Source organism: Python bivittatus, unplaced genomic scaffold, assembly GCF_059951505.1.
Source record: "Python bivittatus isolate LINGU-HERP-01145 unplaced genomic scaffold, Pbiv_v1 ctg000480_np1212, whole genome shotgun sequence".
Taxonomy (NCBI): Eukaryota; Metazoa; Chordata; class Lepidosauria; order Squamata; family Pythonidae; genus Python; species Python bivittatus.
The window spans coordinates 101,982,627-101,999,942 of NW_028277075.1; the positions used below are offsets into that span (position 1 = coordinate 101,982,627).

At 41.8% G+C, this 17,316-nt stretch overlaps 1 long non-coding RNA gene across 1 annotated transcript in view; it reads right to left on the reverse strand.

Moving 5' to 3' along the window:
• Positions 1-15,775, reverse strand: part of LOC112540562 (uncharacterized) — a 33,320-nt gene extending 17,545 nt beyond the window's left edge. The window contains exons 1-2 of the long non-coding RNA XR_003084652.2: positions 15,382-15,775; positions 14,961-15,047 (exon numbers count right to left, since the gene is read on the reverse strand). This is a non-coding gene — a long non-coding RNA (uncharacterized LOC112540562). The remainder of the gene's footprint in view (positions 1-14,960; positions 15,048-15,381) is intronic.
• Between the last annotated feature and the right edge of the window lie 1,541 nt (positions 15,776-17,316).

Sequence of the window (17,316 nt, forward strand, 5' to 3'; positions counted from 1 at the left end):
CATCAATAAAATATTGGTCTGCAGGTGAGAAAAGCATTGCTTAGTGGCACAGCTGAAAAAGAAACAGCAGTGATAGACAAATGTAATATGTAATGAAGCAACTACAGTATATTAAAGGCCTGTGTTTCTCTCCAAAACAAGTAATATTTAAAACTAATGAAATATTTGCTTTAGGGGCACATTTAAGCCACTGTATCCATTACTACATTTCCTCTAGACATTTAAGACCATTCAAGAGTGTATATTAAGTATGAAAAAGGGATAGGCACTAACCCCTTCACATAATCAGCTCTGGTGTAAAGCTACTAAATGGGACCCAGCCGCACCAGTCAGGCTTAGGCCAGGATGGACCAACTCCAGGTAAGTGTGACTGCGGAGTAGCAAGCAATTGGGTCTAGGAAGGACTCCAATAGCAGACAAGGGAAAAATGCTGGCTGGGGAATTCTGAGAGTTGAAGTCCACATATCTTAAAGTTGCTAAGGTTGAGAGACACTGATCTACTATATAGAAAAACCAGGGCAGATGTCAGCAATTTGCACCTGCATATAGGGATCCACATACAGAGCTCCTAACCTCAGAGCCTTGAAGACATCTGTGAAGTCATAACAGTTGTACTTTTCAGATCAATAATTTAGAGGTAGTAGAACTTTTTTTTTTTTTAATAGCAACTACTCAATGTTCAGGCACAGAGAAGTTCTTATTGCCCCAACTAAATCACCGGTGGAGAACCTCTTCTGGAACTCTGGGGGAAAGGGTGTAGATGGACAGCAAAAAGGGAGTAAGAGAGAAAAGTGAGAGTTAAACTGGGAGTCACAAAGACTGAGTTGGGGGGAGGAGGGGTCAGGGAGTTTTCAGGAATCAGAGATTACCTGGCAGACAAGACAGAGGGTTCTTCCTCACATTCTCCTAACTACAACATGAAATGCTTCAGCAATTACCTTTTTCTTCCATGTCCTTGCTAAGCTACCTTGGTCTGATCCCCAGCCCATAGCTGAGATATTTTTAAGCTGTCCTTAACCATTCTAATTTTAGAGTGGTGTTTTCTCTCTTCCCCGATAGAGTTTTGGCCATGGATATGATTTGGCACACTCCTCCAAAGATGCGATTGCTGATATGATCAAGGAATGGAAACTCTCCAGCTCTGATTGGCCACTTTAGGCTGCTGCAGGCATGGCCGTCCGTCCCCTGCAGTCCCCGGGCACTGTCCTCCACGGACATTTTGAATTGGGCTACCAGAGAGACCTGACCCCATCTGAGCTTCCATGGAGGCATCTGCCCACATAATGCCTGACCTGCACTTTCTGAAAGGTTTGTCAGGTCTTACGCAGGCTCTTTACATACATAGGTTTAGCACTGTTTTGAAAGAGTGCTTGTTCAGTGCTGCACAGTCTGTCAATTTAAACCAGAAAACAGACCTCGTTTCTGCTGGAGATACGGGGCTATCTTTTTCACTAGTGCTTGCGTTACAGGTTTCCACTGCTTTCGCTGACAAGGGTTTTTATTCCTGTTTTTTACTATCGCGGAAGAATAGTACAATGGTCGCCTTAATCATTCAATGTTCCTGGCATTGATCTCATGCAGCTGCACTTCCTGCAACTGTTTCTGCCACTTGTCATGATTATTTATCCCATTCTTGGTGGAGTTAGTTGTTTTATCTTAGGTATGTTGCCAGCATTAAGAGCCATGGTGATGGCTGCAGTTGTTGCGTATGATTGGTTGGTTGGTTGGTTATGGGCCATCAGGTTGTCTTCAACTCCTAGTGACCACAACTGCATGTTCTCCTGGCGCAGCCAGCCACAAGGTCAGGACTAGATTCCTTGATTGCTCACCACCAGCACCACCATTCCCTTCCAGCACTAGTCAGGGATGGAACTTCCCCACTATTGTCTGTGCCATAAGCGCTCCTTTCTTCTCCGTGGCACATCTGACGAGTCCCAATATGAGACAAAACTGGCCATGTACTGCCTCTTGGTGGTATATAAAACACCATACAGGATACACACTGTGTAAAAATAGAGATATCCTCCCACCCCATTCAATAGGGCTGGTAGAACTCCTATAAAACCTTCTGCACAGAGGCATGACATAATCTGACATCTGTGTTTCTTTCTTGGGTTCCTGGTGTTCTTTGAGCTTGGTTGTTTTCTTTCATTACGGGGCTTAGGTAATATTATGTGAATGCGTGGGAGAGTGAAGTTTTCTGGTTGTTTATATATAGTAGCTTGCCCTGTCAAACTTTGTGAGGGTGTGGTTCCTTCCTTGATGGTTCCTTGATGAGGATATTAGTTCTTCCCTTTCTGTTTAGCTGGTGATGTTTCGTGCTTATCTGGGTGTTGGCTGCTAGGATGTACTCTGGGGCTGTTTTTCCTTCCTGGACTTTTGGTTGTGTCTTTTAATTGGTCTGTAGGTGGGGGGTTTTGATGGTTGATTTGTGCCAAACAGAATGCCAAACTTCCAGGAATGCCTGAGCATTTTTGGATTTGGCTTGATCTGAAATGTCAACAGTTTCCCAGTTGAAATTGTCAACATGCTGAGAGATGAAGGAATTTTCACCGTGTCTTCTGACTGCCAGTTGATGTTTGTGGATGCGTTCTCTCAGTCCTTTACCTGTCTGTCCTACACGGTGCTTGCTACAGTCTTTGCACTGTACATTGTAATCCTTACACTGTACCTGGTAGTCAGTTACAAAATACAGTGTAAGGATTATAACAACCACCATGTAGGACAGACAGTTGATTGACATACTCAGGATACACACTGAAGAAAAGTTACACGTAATTTTAAAACCATGCAAATATGGGTTAGATTACTGAAAGATTGTGACAGGGGCATTGGCAGGAGTAGCATTAAGCAAGGCAAAGTAGACAGAGAAGGAAGAGAAAACCACAGCTGTGTGCTGCATTCCAAATGGAGCTCAGGGTCATTTCATAACTGGAGGGCGATGCCAATATCTGTTGGTATGCAACACCAATAGGCAACGTTTTAATTATAAGGAAGTTGCATACTGAAAAAAAAAGTTTAGAGAATGAGGAAGTCTGGAGTAAAAATAAAGAAGAAAAAGATCTGTAGGGATGCCGCCTCCCCCATCCCAGCAGTGAAATAAGCTCTATTTGAAAACTCATATAAAAGCAGCAAGATGCAACCCAAACAACCAGATAATCAAGAATGGGTGGGGGATGAAATAAAATTACCCAGCTAAAGGGACACACAAATGGCAAGTTATTACTCTGAGGATGCACTTCAGTTAGCTTTAATTGTTTCCAGAAATAGATGACTCATGATATTTCTTGAAACTAACCACAACTATTTGTACATATAATTATGCTACATTTTTATTCTTTTCTAGTTAAAAGTGTATTGTCTAGCTGAAGCTAATTTTTCCAAATAAATGAATCATTCTGTGTAAATCTCATTAACCTCAAAAAAAACTGAAGGCCTGTTCATAACTATAGGCATCCACACCGAGACTCCTGGGGCGACGCTCCAAGTTCCAAGTCTCTCCCTCTTGGAAGAAAAGAAAGAAAAGGAAGGAAAAGAAAACTCTCTTTTTCATAACCTACTATTTGCTTCCATTACCGTTTTTTGTACCCTCCCTAACCCTGGACAGTAGGCCAATGGTTTTAGGAGTAAGAATGACATGATCGGAGAGAGAAATAAAAACAGTCAATAGCTCTTGAAACAAAATAAAGATAGAAATAGATGGGATGATATTGCAAACACTTACATAGTTACTGTTACAAAAACTATACTTGAGCTTAAAGAAGAGTGGGGAAAGCTGGAAAGGTTGGAAATATATCAATCCGTTCTTACTATAGAAGCCAATTTTCCCTCCCTAATTCTCCATGGATTTTGCACCAGATTCCATCCCCAAAGCCAAATTGTTATCTGTTGACCTATTTTTTTTCAAGTGATGCTTACTGGCCAAGTGAAAATAGGATTCATGCAGATTTCTTGTAGTTTCTTCTTAGGAATAGTAATAATACACACAGACTTCCTTTCCTTCTTGTAGTTGTCTCCAAGCCAGGTCTCAGCTGACTGGCGACACAACTTTGGATTCAGATGTTCATTAGCTCATAGCAGAACCATCTCACTAGCTCCTTATGGCCAGTAAGAGTCCCAAATTCACTCAATCTTTGCTTCCTGGGATATTCTCCCAGCAGATACAATGATCCCATGAATTTGCACTGTACAAAATCGACCAAATTGGCTCTGAAGATTTAGTTTTACCCAATATGTATATTCTTTATTATAGTTGGTCACAGAGTCAGCCAGACGTTTTGGCAGACTGGATTTGGCATTTTAACCACCTATTGAGTCCTTCCCAAGGACCTGGGATAGGCAGATGTTGTTGTTTGATGGTGTTAAAGGTATCGTCGCAGGATGTAGGCTGTTCCAAGTAAAGCTGCCTTTTGCAATTGACTGATGGTGATTTTGTCAATGGCGATAGTCTTCAGATGGTGCTCCAGATGTTTTGGAATTACACCTAAGGCGCCTATAGCTATTGGTACTATCTTCGCTTTCTTTTGCCACAATCATTCATCATCATCATCATCATCATCATCATCATCATCATCATCATTATTATTATTATTATTATTATATTGGAAGCTGCCTAAAGTCTAACTGGATTGACACACTATATAAATTTATTAAATACATAAATAAACAAATGAATGAAGGCTAATTGTTTGAAATTACAGTTTAACTGCTATTAGGATGGTACAGAGGCTATAGAGAAAATAAAAGTAAAATCTCCATCCAAACAAACTCAACCCCTGGTGATTTCGTGCAGTTTTCTTTGGCACCAATTCAGAAGTGGTTTGCCATTGCTTTGTTCCAGGATCTATTATCACTTCCCAGTCCACTCTACAACCACAGCTTGTCTGGTGATCTCCCATCCAAATCCTAGTCAAGTCAGACCCCACTTAGCTTCTGAGGTCAGAGAAGGAAAAAAAAAAATCAAAGCAGGAGTCTACAATCATGTATCTCTAATATATAAGCATAGCTCATTTGAACTGCAATTCTGAACATTCTTCACCATTATCTAGGCAGTTGTAAATAGGTGTAAATCAGCAATATTTGAAGGGCTACAAGCCCCCCCCCTCCTTTGTTTAAACAACTGAATCATGTGATATGAACAGTCCAATCACCATGCAAAAATAATAGATGTGAATAACCTTAAAAGGTAAACCATGAACACAGCTGTACCAGATGCCTCAAGGAAATGAGCCAGTCCTCCAGAGGATCATGAAGAAGTAAACAAAGTTAGCAAAATATGTGGTTGGTTGTTTCTAGTCATCTCTATGATCTCACAAGAATCTGGCTTTCATTCAAGGAATGTCTATATGGGTGTAACATTCTTTTCAGCAAACCCCTGTAGCATAATATTACCAACAGATCAAAAGTACTTTTTAAACACATAGCATGAATAAAACTAAGGGGGCCATGGGGCAATAGGGGTTGCTTCCTAGATTATTTGACATATGAAAAATGTGACAGTTGAGCATTCTGACTTTTAGTTATTTTATTTATTCATCATATTTCTATGGCCGCTCATCTCACACAAAGGTGACTCTGGGTGGCGTACAATAAAAATGATAAAACAGTAATATAAAAACAATTAACAAGTCCAGAAAATTTTAAAAAATTGTAATTAAAAGGCAAAGAGAGGGCAGCAGATATTAACCATGATGGAGCCACTTCAGCAACTCACCGGTTCCTTGGGGCCCCAGTCCTGATGGCAAAAGCAAGTTTTGAGGGACTTCTGGAAACTTAACAGGAATGGAGCCAACCTCACTTTGGGGGGATGATGTTCCATCAGGTGGGCACCACGGCAGAAAAAGCCCACCTCCTGGGTCCCGCCAAGTGTAGCTCCCTGGCAGATGGGGCGCAAAGCATACCTCTTCTGCCAGATCTATTGGGATGGGCAGGTGTAATTAGGGAGAGGTGGTCCCTCAAATAACCCAGCCTCATGCCATGAAGCACTTTAAAGGTTAAAGCCAGCACCTTGAATTGGACCCAGAAGCAGACTGGCAACCAATGCAGCTCTCAGAGCCGAGGTGTAAGGTGTGCGGTTCTAGAGGTACACATAACTTGAACTTTGCACTAGCTGAAGTTTCTGGACACTCTTCAAGGGCAGCCCCATGTAACGTGCATTACAATAGTCCAGTTGGGAGGTGACCAAGGCATGAGTAACCATGAGCAGAGCCTCCCGATCAAGTAATGGGTGCAACTGGCACACAACACAAAGCTGTGCAAAGGCCCTCCTAGCCATGACTGCAACCTGCTCTTTGAGCAGGAGTCGTGAGTCTAGAAGAACCCCAAGTTGTGCACTGGATCTGTTTGGGGCAGTACAACCCCACCAAGCACCAAAAATGGCATAATCCCAGAACAGGCAGGCCCCAAAATCCTGAGCAACTCAGTCTTGCTGGTGTTCAGCTGAAGCCTGTTGTTCCCCATCCAGACCCTCACAGTCTCCAGGCACCGAGATAAGACTTCAACAGTATTGCTTAATTCATCAGGGGCAGAGATGTCTAATCAGGTATCATCAGTGTACTGATAATACCTCACTCCATGGCGATGGATGAGCTCACCCAGCAGCTTCATGTAGATGTTGAATAGGAGCGTAGAGAGCCCTGAACCCTGCAGCACCCCACAGTGTCGGGGCTGAGGGCAGGATCTCTTCTCCCCAGTCACCACCAACTGGTATTGACCCTGGAGAAAGGAGGCAAACCAGCACAACACAGTGCCACCCCCCCCCCCAATCCTTGGAGCTGATCCAGAAGGATATCATGGTTGATAGTACCAAAAGTCATTGAGAGGTCAAGCAGAGCAAGGATGGATACACCATCCCGCCCTTGCCCGAGATCATCCAAAAGTAAGACCAATGCCGTTTCTGTCCCATATCCAGGCCTGAATCCTGACTGAAAGGGATCCAGATATAATAGAGCAGAAGATATATGTCTGATTTCTCAGAGGAACTTGACTTTAGTAATAGACCTGCAGTTCGTATATTTTCTCAATGTGAGATCTGCATCCTCAGCTACTTTTTGAAACGCCATAATTATTCAGCAAGAAGAAATCTGAGAACCCGTTGCCTGTTGACCAGGTTAAATAGGCAGCGGAAGGTCATAAACCTCCTATGGAGCATGGCAAGTTCCTGACATAGCCTATAATGTCAGAAGAAATATCCAAGTAACAACTAAGACCAAGTGGCCAATTTTACCAAGATCAGGATCCTAAGTCCCGGGCTTCTGGTGGCCACTTCGTACTGCTGCTCAAGTTGGCTCCCCACTTACAGCCTGGAGCTTCTTGCACAACTACTTGGGATAGTACTTGGGACAGTGGGTGAGCATGCAGTTTATCCCTGAGCCAGGCAGTGGTTTCACACAATTAGTTGGTCAGTGGGAGGGAATTTCATGTGGCCACCATGAGTCTACTGGTTGTCTGAGTCAACTGCAATTGAAGGCAGCTTCAGAGATTTACTCCAGCACATAATCTGGCTCAGCCTTGAGAAACTGCTTTTGGCTTTTAGATGAAGCGCAGTAATTACTTAGCACAGCAGGAGCCAAGGTCCAAGCATAAGGGAACACTGACTGCTGCAGCACATAAAACTCTTATGTACTGAAAGGTCCCATTTCTCTTCTGGCTCCAAAATTCCCAAACTTTTTCTTCCCTAGACAAAGTGTCTGCACATCCAATCTCAATTCAAGCTGAGTGCACTTCAAAGCCAAATGGGCACCAAGGCTGGGTGAGATGCTTATTAGTCATGGTTCATTCACGTGAGTTGTCCAGCTAGCTGATCCAGGAGCCTTAGGGCAAGCAAGGATGAAGCACTTCTCAGTTTGTGATTTATGGTAAAAACATCTGAAGAATTTTGAACCACAAACCTGTGTTAGTATAACATAAATCCATTACCCTAGATACATTGGTATATTTATTTATTTATTTATTTATTTATTTATTTTTATTTACTTATTTATTTATTTATTTATTTATTTATTTCAAATTTGGTCATTGCCCATCTCACTAGGAAGTGACTCTGGGCGATTTACAATAAAAACAAAAAAATAAATATGAATTAAAATAAAGTTTCTTAAAAACACAAAAACCTTCATTATAGTAAAGTGGTAATAATTTTGGACGATTTAAGGTTTTATTGTACTTTGAGAGCTGAATACAGCTTTGACGATTTAGTATCTCCCTGATTGACTGGAAAGCTGTTGTCTTTTCAACAACCCCATTCATATTTGGTGAGGAAGAATCATGGTAACAATCATATTTACTCAGTAGAAGAGTGATCTTGAATTTAAGATACTAAAATTCCTCTATTAAAAAAAGAGAAGAGGAGTCAGGAATCTAACATGATCCTTCCGTTTTAAAGGTTAATAATATCATGATAGAAAAAAATCCTCACAGAAAGAAAGATATTTTTTAAGCAATACCTATAAAAGAGTTTCCAGGAATATGCATCTTTTTTTGTGGAAGGAAAGAAAGAAACATCCTAGGAGTGGCACTTCCAAAAGTAGGTGGTTAAAAACAAAGTTATTTCCAGAGCCAGAAAAAAAGGAATTTTTAATTTGAAAATAAATTCAAATTGAAATTAAACAGATACCTTTTTATCATCATTCCCCAAGTATTTAATCATTTTCTCATCTGCTACCTAAAAATTACAATTCAGCAGTCATGGGAGAAAACTGTGAGGGTGGCCCAGATTTCAAGGGCGTAGGCAGCCCCAGAATCCACTATACCCTGTTCCTCATCAGCCTTGCTACTTTTAACCTTTGGACTGTGTGGTAGTTCTGCTTTGCTGAAAGGAAATGTGGAGGAAAGGATTGTGAACAAGAGAGGGAAATCGCTTGATAATGGAGAGAAATTCTTCCTGGTACAAAGAGGAACAAAGCAGAAACAGGAGAAGGCAGAAGAACAGCAAATAATCCCAAGAAAGGAGATAAAATAATGTGTCCAAAGATGGTACACCTGAAGTGGATGAAGGAACTTCCTTCCAGCTGGGATGGAAAATGGCAAGAAGTCAGTACAAAGAGAAGCAGGCATAATTCCTGCAAGGCAGGAAAAAGCATTTGAACTGACAAGTTTGGAAGACTAATATAAGCTATATCAGCACCAAAGATATGGAAAATCCAGATGTGGTGTGGTTCTGGGACAGAAAAGAAATGCTGTGGTTGGAGGAGGAAAGACAGCACAGTTAAGGCTGCAATCCTCTAGTCACTTAACTTTGAGTGAGTGCCACTGATTGCAGTTAATGTGCACAGGACTGGGGTTATAAATCAGCCTGCAGAGATGTTGGAACTGCAGCTGTACAACTCCCAGACGGCCCTTGGCCAGGTTGTCTGGGAATTCTGGGAAGTGTAATTGTATTCGGATGGCGCCAGTTTGGAGAAAGCTGTTGCAAATGTTGTATTCGCATAGAACGTATCTCTTTTAGGATGGCCTGCCAGAAATTATGAATAATGATATCGTTTTACAAAGTTTCTGTTGTGCCTGGGCTTCTGATGCCTCTATTTGAGAGTGCTTGTGCATGAAATGTTTGGGCTCCACATTGCTTTTTGGCAGCCGATTTAATTCTTAGTGGCAGTGTAAGAGGATCTGCTCCAAAGCCAGTTTTTTAACTGGACGCCACTGAAGCTCTGCAGAGACTGGGGACAGATCTTTGTTCTACTGACAGCAATGCTTTTCTCACCTCTTTTTCCAGCTCCTGAATTTCAGCTGCTCTAGAAGATCCTAAAAAGAGAATGTTGGCTAAACAGCCCTGCACCTTCCCCTTAGCAGTGAAAGAAGGGGTGGGGGGTGGAGGGAATTGTCAAGTTCTCTCAGGTAGAGAACAAACTGCAGGCAAATCCCCAAGTCTGCTTGTTTGGGTTCTTTCTTTCCCTTTTGAGTGGGGTGGGAGCCCAGGGACTTTTTGTTAAAGCAGGATTTGGAGTGAGGAAGTGATTCTTGCTCCTTGTTCCCAGCATTACAAGGCCTGACGCTAATCAGAGTTCAACTTCAAACTGCTTTTGAGCAACCCAAGAATGGGGGCCTGTCATGGTTTCAAAGTGCTCTGATTTTCCCCGGTGCAATCTTTGGTTGATGGAAACTCAGAGGCATCAAGTGATACTACTCTTTCATCGCTCAAGAAGTTACCAAAGGTGTTAAGCAAGAAGCTGAAGGAGGAGTTGAGAGGCCCTGGCTTCATTCTTTTAATAACTCTAACCTAAGCTGTGTTTATCCACTTCAGCTCACACAGTCCTCTTGCTGGAAGGCTAAACTGGCTGGCTTTGGTTTGTTCAAATGGAGCCAGCACACTTCTGTGCATTCCTTATTGCAAACATATTTTTTTTCTCCATGAAATATTCCTAAGTATGCAGAGGCCATCTCCTTGCCAAAGCTTTCTGGCATTTGTGTGAAGCTTAGAATCCAAATCTAAAAACATTTTCTGTGAGAAAAGATGTACAGAACATTGTAAACAGGATAATTATGCAGCAGTACAATGTTAAATATAAGGTTTGCTGGAGATTAGATTGAATGTGTAATCTCCCTCTCTCTTCTGACTCAGGGAAATGAAATGCTTGTGAGTAGGGCATAAATGTGGTTTCCCATGGGGAGGGAACTTTTTCAAATATTTTGTGAGCATGAGAAGAACAGAAAATGGATAAGGAAGAGTCAGATACACAGGAAAGAAATTAATAATCATTGCCACTCGTTCAGAAGAAACTGAAACTGCTGACAGGTGTCCTTTTTTCTCAACCTCTTTGCTTGGGCTATGTAATCTGGGCAGCAACAATCCAGTTCTGCAGGAGAATGACAGAGAAATCCTGGCCAGAACTTGGTTCCAAGTCTTGGAGCGATTAACAATTAAGCTGATTAGACATATTTGGGTGTTGATGAGTAAGCAATTAAAAACTTAACTTCTCATCAGAAATCGACACTTTAGAATAATTTATTTAAAAACAGTAGGAAACCTCTTTCTTTGGAGAACTCAAGTTGAAAATGGAACAATTACTCTTTCTCAGTGAATGATGACACTTTCAAAAGTTTTGAAAGTTTACAAAAGGAGTACAAAAACATTTGAATAGCATTACATATAGTTCAATCATTAGTTATATTCCTGATTTGCTCCAACTGTCTTGGCTGCTTCTGAAACTCCAGTAGTTTTCAATGTATTAAATAAGGTTTTTACAAAGACCAAATCAACAATTCAATATTACCAATAATTTAAAACATTTGCAAAAATAAATTTGGATAATTTACAAAAAATGGGAGTAGTGAATTGGAGTTTCCTATTATACAAAGCTAGAGGTCTCAGGTCTTAAGAAACATTTTAAATGTTGGTTAAAGCAGATCCACACTTTCTGCTTGGCCCATCCCCAGTATGGGCTACTCACTGCTTCCTGAGTGCAGGAACAGACGACATTGGTCTCCTTCCATCCCAGCCCATTGCAAATGCAGCCCTTGCCTGTGTTTTCCAACTTCAGTTCAAAAGTGCCTGGAAAAGGTCCCGCTGCCTTCAGGTCTTCAGAAAGAATGATCTCCAGCACTTTGTTCTGATCTAGCAGCAGCCCCAGCTCTGAACAGCTGCAGGGCCCGGCACCCTTTCTCCCTTCCAGCAGCTGGTTGCTGCCCTGTTAATGGCCCATTAAGTCAATGAAGCATCTTCACCCCAAGAACTCATCTTCTCTTCAGCCTTTACATCTCCCAGCAGACAGGCTTTTGGTTTTTGCCCAGGCTGGATGAAACATGGTCCCTTTGATTTCCCACCCTCTGCTCACTGTACAGCAAAGCTTCCCTCCCTCCCTCCCTTCTTGAAGTTGCAATATAGGCAAGTTGCTACTTTGTTTCTACAAAGGTGAACTTTCTATTCTTCCTTGCTTGAAAGTTTCCCTGAGCCAACGGAGGGATGTAAGAATAAAAGAAGGACTTGTTCCCTACTGTTTTGATTCTTGTAGCATCAGAGCTTCTCATAAGGGGAAGAAAATAAGAGTGTGCTATAGCGTCAAAGGAAAAGGGAACGAAAGCATCCCTATGTGCAACATCTGGAAAAGCAAAGGAAAGGGACGGGGACTAGTGAGGAGAGAGCAAACTCTAAAAGGAAAAGGCAGGCCCTGGTTGACTGGTCTGCACAGGAGACAGCCACTTGGAGTTGCCTTCCCTGCCCAGATGGGAACAGCAAGAAGTAGCGAAAGAGCAGCCGGGTTCTGCAGTGGCCATTGTCCAGACTCAGCATCAGCCCAGCCTGTGTAATCCAGGCTGGAATTTCTGAAGTTGGGTTTAGAAACAGCTGGGAGCAGAATGGGAAAGAAGCAGCTTAGATTGCACTGCAGAATTGCCCTTACGATCTAAAAAGAAGGTTAAAACATTTCTGTGTGTGTGTGTGTGTGTGTGTGTGTGTGTGTGTGTGTGTGTGAAGAGGTTTAATGGGGCACCTCAGTGTTTATTGTTTTAAAAAGTGTGGTTATCATTCTTCTTATGCTGGAGATGCCATAAAATTGAAAGTACGTTAGTAGTTTCTTATTGTTTGGATATTATTGCAGTGATGAACAAGGTTCTTGGGAGAAAGTAAACGTGTCAATCTGTTCATGTGCTGTGAAATTATATCCCCCAAATTTGGAAAATGTATGTTTATGAAGTGCTCTGGATATATTGTGTTTGGAACATGTTAAAAAATGTGATTTTGTACTCCTGGATGGATTCCTGTGTACCAGATTCTAAAGGCTAGCTTAACAAAATCGTTCAGTTCCCAGTCTTTATAGACAAAAAGGAAAGATCAGACAATATGATTCCATGTAGTCAAGATTCAACTGATATTTAAAAATTGAGTTGTAGTAATTTTTACAAAGATATAATTATTTTACCTGTATTGTAGACAAGTAGAACAATTATATTGTTTTTTTTCCCCCTTTTCATTCCCCCCCCCTTTTTTTTTGCTTTCAATTTAAGTTTGTTAGGCTGTTTTATTTAGAGATCAATATATCATATATAAAGAACAACTGGTGAAGTGAAAGGGGTAGGATGGGAGAGATTTAAAAAGGCAGGCAGGCAACTTATGCTGAAGAGGGGCAGGAAAAATGTCTGTACTGACTTCTCAAGTCAAACTACTAACTGCCTAGAAGAATTCAAAATGCAGCCTTCAACAGAGACAGTTCTAAAAGATCAAAATGAGGGGAACAGTTGCAAAGGACTGTTTTACACCCACTACCTTTTATTATGCAAAATGCCTTGTTGTCTCTGTGGGTGGTTCATACAGCCTAATGATCCAAGGTGAACCCTAAGTGTGTATGAATGGCAAATTGGCTACTTCTTATCTGGAACATTGGCCCTATTGATCTGCTCGGGAAGCTTCTGAAAAAAGTTTTATCTGATTCCAGCCATGCATAAAAGAAAAAGATGAATGCCAATTATCTGGAATCAGTTTGCTGAGTTGCTCAGAAAATTCCTAGGGATAATCCCTTTTTTTTAGGATTTCTGGGTGCTATCATTCCCAGTTGGGTATTACCTGTGTGCTTGATTCTTCCTCTAATTCCTGCTAAAAATTACGCATAATGCCATAGTATGTAATGCCATACATACTTCCTCCAAAATAAATTAATTTGTAAAGTCCACTATCTTAATGCACAAGGGAAGCACAAAGCAGTGTTTTTATTCTCAGCATCACTGACTAGAGTCGTTACATATCTGGGTTCTTCCAGCTAGCAGTCGGCACTTCCTCTCAAGAAGCAAAGAGTGGGACAAGATCTAGTAAAGCCGTTAGCTCTCAAGGATAACTGTAGCAAATAGAGGTTGTGATAACATCTTTTGATAAGTTCTGAATTGGACTCATTTCCTTTTCAGTTCATTTCCTCTTTTGGATAGATTGGATTGGGGTGTAAAAGTCTTCCTTGTGTTGTGCAATCTGAAAAGGACTGGTTCAGATAGATTTCCCGCAGACAGAAACCCATTCTCTTTTTCAGTAAATTACTCTGTAAGGATGCCTGGCATCAGGGACCAACAGATTTTTGTGGAATCTATCTGAGGTTTTTTACTAGAATTGGGAGGGTTACGGTTGGAGCCAGATGCAAAACAATGTCTTAAGCTGAAGCTGGCATGTAAATTACATTTGTGGCTGAGGATCAGAACCAAATTCACTAGTCCTTTCCCACAGAATCTCATTCATGCATTTCACTGCAGGGGTGGGCAGCCTTGGAGGTGTTGGGTGTTGAAACCTGGCCTACTCAAATTTTGGAGGTCAGCAGGAGACCCTCAGGTGCTACTTTTATGTCCCTAGAAGGAGAGGGTCAATTTTTTTAGTTGTCTTATGTGGTTTTTACAGTGGAAATAGGAATGGGAGGGTTCTGAGATGCAAACCATTCCCATCCTGCTTGTAAGCTTCTGAACTCTCCCCAAAGGCCCCAAAATCAGATTGGGTGGCCAACCTAGAGTAATAGTCGCAGTTGTTGTTATCAGGAGGAAGGAGGAAGAGGGGGAGGGGGAGGGGGAGAAGGAACTCCAGATAGCTTAGATACTGTTCCTCTCCCCATTTTCCCCAGAAATCCCTGTGGGGTAGGATAGTGTGAGAAAGAGTGATTGGCCCAAAGTCTCCCAGTGAGGCTGTGGCTGAGGGCAGACCAGAACTTGGGTCTCCCCAGTGCCAGCCCAGCACCTTTATCATACGAGTTGCTAACTGCATGTTGCATGTGGTTTGAGGGCTGTGGGCAGCCCACTTGTTTTTCAGCAATTTAATTAGCCATGCTATGCCACAGCAAATGATTAGTGTGAAACACTCTGAATGCATTCAGTTCCTTTTCCTTTCAACTGGAACAACTATGAAAGTTCCTTTCCATAGTTTATTTAAGGAGAAGCCTGATGGGTAACTGTACATTAACCCATTAACAACTGGGCTTAAAATCATGGTTTACTCTGTGGTTACCATGACCCCAAAGTAACAATCACACAAAACCATTTTCCTTAAAGAAACCACTGACCGTTGGTTTTGTAGTTACACTGCTCAGAGACAAAAAAGCATGGAATCTGTGCCCATATGTGTCACATTCATGCCGTTCTCTGTATTTCTGTAAAGAAAAAGAACAGGGTTTAGGAGGAGCCAAAAACCCTTGCTTTTCTATTGGAAACCAATTAATAGAACTCCTTAATTGTCTCCTTAATCCTGAATTAAAAATAAAGTATTCCAAAGTTAACATTTCTAGTAGCTTACAAAATGAACTATGTATATTATTCACATGTTAACCCTATTGAAATCTATTGGGCCTAAGTTAACAAAAGCAAGCTTTGCCCTTCCATTTCATTGCTACTAATTTAATCTTGCATTTAGATCTAAACGCTGCCACACAAAGAGACTACCTGGGACAAAGATTTGGAAATGGCAGAATGAAAAGGTAACTCTACCTGAACAAGGCATCCATAAACATATATGTAGATATGGTGCTCTCTCCCATATTCTGCTGTCATTGTTGGATCTAGACAACAGTTCAGAAAAGGAGTTTGTTGCTGTTTTTCTTGTCCTCCAAATTCTCCCTAGCTAGCAGGTGTTAGTCCTATCTCCATTCACATTAAAAACACTCAGTCTTGAATACTCTGGATGTGCTGAACTGCAACTTCCCTGAGTATCAGCTTCCTTCTGCAGAACAACCTATGTTGCCCTATGGATTTGCTCCAGAAATGACACACATCCGTCCTCCCGATCCAGTGCTTCCAAGAGGCTGTCTACTTTCACTGCCAATACTGGGAATAGGAAAACGAAAGGACAGGAGAGAGAGAGAAAGAGAATCACTCATATATATTAAACAAACACTTCTGTTTGTTTTCTCAAGATTAAGCCACTGAAACCATTTTTATTAAATATGGTCAATGGCTTATCCATACTGCCCACTTGCCCTGCTGCCAGAACAAGCCAGTAACCATTTTTGGAGGACAGGAACTGAAGATGGCCCTCTGTATTCACCCCACTCCCCTTGCATTTTCCTGCTGTGGTTTGAAAAGACTCTTGTCGCTCAAGGGCTCCTGTCTGTTTTGGCTGGTGTGCTTTACAGGCTAACCCCAGCAGTTCGGTAGCTCCCTCACCAAGTCAGGCATGCCGCCTCAACTGAATAAATTGTTACCATGGCCTCTAGTGTCTTCTTTTACCAAGAATACTATAATAGGACAATGGTTATAACCCTTGCCTTATAAATACAAGGTTACTGGCTCATACTGTAGACCTGGTATTTGTTTTTATTACTATTTTTTGTTCCCTTAGCTGATACTTTTCTCTGGACTTCCTTTTAAAAATAATTGAGTGGTGCATTGTTTCGTGGTTTTTCCCGTCAGACCAAAGGCCCGTGGAGCATTCTGCTCTCCCAGTGGTCCAGTGGGCAATCAGGTGCTGATCAGAGGCCCACAAGCCCAAGAGGCCGATAGGGCTCTTCTGCTCCTGCTCTCCAGCAACTTGTTTGGAGAAACATATCACTTCTGAATCTGGAGTAGCTCTATCACAGCACAGAGCCCTACCCATCAATTTCCTGGCTGTTGTTTTGAATGGACTCTATGCTCACTGGCCTTGCAGGAACAAGGCGTTCTAGAAAATCAACAATGGATGCAAACAGTGATCCTACACTTAATTTTGCATTAAAAAAAAATAGCTGATGCTTAAAGCTATGTATTTTTAAAGATATCTTCCGCCAGCCTCTTACACAGATGGAAGTCCTATTAGGGTATTCATCCTAGCGCCACAGACCCATGAGGGAGAAAGCAATGCCAGGTTTGCTGGTGACACCCTTTCTGTTTTTGCCATCGTATCAGTCCCACTCAGTAGTCCAGACCAGACCAGGAAATCAACACCACAGGAAGGTTAAAATTGCTTTTATTAAGCAAGATTGGCTGTAATAGTCTTGCAAGTCTGATTGTGCTGTCCCTCCCCTGCTTTTTATACCCCACTAAATTAAGGGGGTGTCTGCCTGAGCTGCTTCTGAATGTTATCTCATTGTTCTGGACTTTAAAAATGTTTCAGCCCCTGTTGTCTAGGTAACAGTTCCTGTATATCTCCATCAAGGTCATATTCCTTACTCTCTACACACCAATACTTTGGTGGGATTGTACTCAACATATATAGGTTTTTAACCCCATAATCCCTGCACAGGTAGGGAATCCTTGGCCCTTGAGATTTCGGTGAGCTATAATTCCCCACACTATTGGTCAGCCTGGCTAGAACAGCCAGGAGTTGGAGTTCAGCAACATCTGGAACACTTCACAGACTTGATTCTTGCATGATCAGATCTTTGGGGAGAAGATTCTACAGGATCCCCTCTTCAGCTGTGTTACTCCAATTTGTAGATGCTGCAAGGA